Source organism: Cryptotermes secundus, unplaced genomic scaffold (assembly GCF_002891405.2).
Source record: "Cryptotermes secundus unplaced genomic scaffold, Csec_1.0 scaffold163, whole genome shotgun sequence".
Lineage (NCBI taxonomy): Eukaryota > Metazoa > Arthropoda > Insecta > Blattodea > Kalotermitidae > Cryptotermes > Cryptotermes secundus.
The window spans coordinates 87,283-92,055 of record NW_019730105.1 but is presented as its reverse complement, the minus strand read 5'-3'; the positions used below and the strand labels follow the sequence as shown (position 1 = coordinate 92,055).

At 42.6% G+C, this 4,773-nt stretch overlaps 1 long non-coding RNA gene across 1 annotated transcript in view; it reads left to right on the top strand.

The window, feature by feature from the left end:
• The window catches only part of LOC117282438, a 22,061-nt gene extending 18,354 nt beyond the window's left edge, over window positions 1-3,707 (top strand). The window contains exon 3 of the long non-coding RNA XR_004513175.1: window positions 3,543-3,707. This is a non-coding gene — a long non-coding RNA (uncharacterized LOC117282438). The remainder of the gene's footprint in view (window positions 1-3,542) is intronic.
• The last annotated feature ends 1,066 nt before the right edge of the window (window positions 3,708-4,773 follow it).

The window sequence follows — 4,773 nt, the reverse complement described above, 5'->3', positions numbered from 1 at the left end:
TGGGGGCAAGAGAAGACATCATGCGGAATGCGACGGCCCGGCTGATCACCATTCAAAAAGACGCGTTCCAGAAGTGTTTCCAACAATGGCGGAAGCGCTGGGAGAAGTGTGTGCGTTACCAAGGAGGCTACTTTGAAGGGGATTAGGGTTTTGTACCTTCAAATCAATAAATGTATTTCTGCCGACCAAAGATTCGATACTTTTTGAACACACCACGTATAATATCATTACTTGTTTGTGTGTGTGTCCTCCAATTCTTTCGTTTTCTATACAGTCCGTGTCCTATCGAAGGAAAATAGGCGGTTAGTTCTTCCCAGATTTTCTTTTGTATTATATCATTTTCTCGTACGACGCCCTGTTTGGGTGAAACAGGATGAAAGGGGTCGCAGGTTCGGCCGCTGTAGAGACGGTTGGATTTACAAGAGGAGACACCGGAACTGGTACAATTAATCACGACAGCGTCAAGCTTAATTCTACGGCGATACGTAATGCCGAGGATTGCTACTTCCGTCTGATTACTGTGAACTCCTTCCCTTGAGCTTGAGATCACACTAAAGATATTAGCAACGTGCAGATTTGTAGATGTTACGGGATTTGCATTTAAATGAAAATCCTTAAGTAACCAAAAATTCGTTCCAGTCAAAATTACTTTACGCCTGGCGGTTTACCGCCAATCAGTTCGTCTTGGCACCAAGCCCCTTGAGGATCACGACAAGAGAGTCTTTTTTTTTTGCAACTAGACCCTTGGGGGTCATAGTCTTATGTAACATTTTCTCTGACGAGAGGATGGGTTTGTCTGTTAAGAAAAGGCTTGGTCTTTGTGAAGTATATCAAAGTGTATCACACACATAGGAGTAGCATGTTATTGGAAATTCTTCCTTGTGCACTGTATGCAAGTCTTCCGTCAGTACAGGCTTCGCAAAGCAAATCATGCCTAGCTTACGTATCTTATGCTACAACGGTACCTTAGTCACCTGAACGGTCGTAAGCTTGACCGAGACTAATTCCAGAAGTCGCAAGCACTCTGTAACGTGTACAGAGACTGGGCTTGGGTATGTGTGTATGTATGTGTGTGGGTAGGGGTTTAGAGGCACATAAACATTCATTCCTATGTGCTCCCTTATTAAATCAAACTAGAAAAACTTTAATATAAATTATTAACATGAATTAACGGGAAGATGTGGGAAGAACTAGCCGTCTACTTTCCTTTGATACGACACGGATTGTATAGAAAACGAGAGAAATGTGGGACACAGAAACAGACAGACAATGATAGAGTAAACACTCGTTAATCCGGATTAATTTTGGGAGCTGGTTTAAGCAAAAGTGGGGCAAAATATAGCCCTAAAGGAACAAATTTAGAACACAAAAAATTGGAAATTTAATGACATAAGTAGTGCTGATGAAAATAAATAAAATATCACCGTAGAGCCTTTATTTAAGAACTTAAAAAATAATATATTTAAACACCGATAGAAGGTTCAGAAGTTATACATGAACATAATGTTTCAGTTTTGAAGAAACCGTCAAGTTTTGTCTGAACTGACACGTGACTCATCGGCCTTCTTAGTATGTACTCAACTGTGAGCAGTTCTCTTAATTTTTAATACTTCGGTCCGGACTATCCGACATCCGGTTTAACTGTAAGAGGATTAGCGAGGGTTTACTGCATTATATAATAATAACTACAAACGACGCGTTGCCTAGCAACGATAAGGGCGGGACATAGGCCCACAAACAACAAGGTGATCTCATAAGCCTCTTTTCATCTTTTTCAAACTAAGGAAATTTTATATTGGAGAAACAACACCGAAATTATTCCCAATTTCAGTATTAGATGCATGGGTTCGAGTTCATGTGAATTTCTTTCCTCGTCTTCAACCCCCTCCCCCCGCGGCATAGAAATCACTGCGACTGTGACAAAGTCATGTGCATTTTCATAGCAGCCTTGGTTACTAAATATTATCTGGAAGTCACAGAAACTACATTTCATCTTAGATTCTAGGGAGTTCTGACGGTCTTTTATAACACTCAGAATTACTGGGTTTTCGGACTTTGTCCATTGTTCGGTATTCTAAAAACTACAAATCACAACGTTTCGGAAATAGAATCTGTTTGAATCCTCAGGTTATGATCCAGTAATTGAGATTAGCTCTTTCTAAGGGACCCAACAGAGTAGGTGTCTGCCCCCTCAGCTGAGGATGGAAACAGGCCCAGTTTCCGATACGTTGTGTTTTCTAGTCGTCAGAACACGTAATGATGGACAAAGTCCGAAAACCCAGTAATTCTGAGTACATTTCACTGATCGAGTATAAGAGAGTCCCATTTCCACTGCTTGGGGAGAATACGACAATGCTCCTTTACGAATTTCTGCATATTTCCACAGCTTCATCTTGCTAACAGGCGTGAGATTTTCCAATGTGTTTTCTTGCAAGTCACATTAAAACTGCAGCTGATCCCCAACTTGAGGTCCAGTTTCCCAGGAACTGAGATATAAATGGGCACTGTACACTCCAATACTCATCTGACCATGAGTGTAATCCCATGAACTTCGTCATCATCATCATCATCATCATCACTGGAGAAACGGCCCATTCTGAACCACAGCCATTCTTCGATGATTCTGTCAGAGTGCATCCGGTTTCCACTTATTTGAATTTTACAAAAAATAATTTTTCAGAACCAGGTTTTCAGCCTTGCGGCCAACGCCCCCCCCCACCCACCCTCCAATCTGGAGGGCCAGGTCTCTATGTCCCCAGTGATACGGCAGCCCAGTTATACCCCCAAGCACCGGGTTCCCTTTACGTCGCCTTCTACAACTCGCATGGCGACTGTGGAGGTATTCGAACCCACACCCACAAGAGGAATACAGAGACGCTAAATATGAGATACCACAGTGGAAGTCTCAATCAGTTCCTAGTGCGTCACACTGGGAGAAATTATAGAAATACTTTATTTTAAAACGGTACTGTCTTAATGGAGGTGGGAAACCCAAAAGCAAAGGCGCCACTAGGAAAACTAAGACGTAGGTAGGTGGATAATATTAAAATGGATCTTAGAGTAATAGGTTAGGGCGGTATGGACTGGATTGATCTAGGTCAGGATAGAGACCAGTGGAGGAATACTGTGAACACGGTAATGAACCTTGGGGTTTCACAGAATGCTGGGAAATTCTTGAGTAGCTGCGCAACCGGTGGCCTCTAGAGAAGGGCGTAGCTCCGTGAAGTTAGTTAGTTACTGTCTTAATGGATATTTGTGCAGTTAAAGCTGATTTCAAAACATAAACTGTAAAACGCGGATTATAAATTTGTTGTACAGAATTCCGGAAGAGACAAAATATTCAATTCTCATTACTTTAATATTTCGAAGTGACTGTAATGTCCACTCTCTATTATGACGAACTGGCGAAAAGTTATTGCTTTTGTCTTAAGAATGTATAACTCTTCCTCCTTAAACCTAACTCCATTACCTGTGTCTAGATTCATATCACTGCTCAAGTACTGAAGAGTTACTAATCTGATGCTTTATAATTTCTAATATAGGAAAGAGTTTAGACATTTCCCGAGTTCCACGCGCTGTCCTATTACGTCACTGAGCCTGCAGAAGATTGGTTACGCAGTCCGCTCCTGTAAACGCCGATCACAGCGGCCGTGCGTCCTAAGGCATGAAACGTCTTTGCCCGCTTCAACACTGGGATCTTGGCTTCGAATCCTACTCAAGGTATGGATGCCTGTTTGTGTTTAACCTGTGTTTGTATTATGTAGCGGCCTTGCGACAGGCTGATCCCCCGTCCAAAGAGTCCTACCGACTGTCTGCGATTAAGAAACTAAAGTGAAACGAGGAGTTTCAAGGATGTTCTAGGCTCCAAGTGGGAACAAGGGGTATAGGAGGAGGAGGAAGAGAAAGGAAGAAGAAGAAGAACACTCCTGTATACGTATGTGTACGGTACGGTGAAAGAGTCTGCTTACTGGTAGCTGTGCAATATAAACACTTTACCGTGATTACAATTGTTTCACTCTCGACTGACACTGCAGCCCACTATAAGCCTTGGCCTACCTAAAGGATTTACAGCTCCGTCTTTCTTAACATCGACAGTGAATGGAGACGAGTGACTAGCGCAACGACCGTCTCGTGTATACCTGGGCAAACAGCCGGCGTTTCGACTGCATAGGGGTTGTGTGGGTCCCAGAGACAAAACTGGCCGAAACGACGAAAAATGAATGCTCAAATCCTGCCGGGAATCAAACCCCACTCGTCCGACCCATGCCTGGAATCCTACACTTGTCTTCCCATTCTTATCAAACCAAACTAGTCAGTACTTCCGTCATTTTGCAGGATAATATAATATTAAATTTAAAATTGCTTATTTTTGCAAAAAGAGAAGAAGAGCCGGGATTTCTTAGTTACGGGACACACTGCAGAGGGAACAGGGTTCAACTCACGGCAGTGTCAAATATGTCGCACACAGGACACATAAGTCTGTGACATATCCAGCCTTCAGTCAGTATCTGAGGCTCTTACGTATGAGGTAATGTAGCCGGAGCGTAAAACTAATAACTCACCTACATCTAATCCTGGGATTGGGAACGCGTGCTGCTATACCTCCACTCCCCCATACGTCATTATTGTAATAACTAACGAACTGAACTAATCCACAGAGATAAGTCCTTCTTGAGAAACTGCCAGTTGTTCAGCTACAAAAGAATTGCCCAACATTTTATAGGACAGAAGTTTCATTATCATCTTTAAAAGAGCCTGACACTGGACCCTATT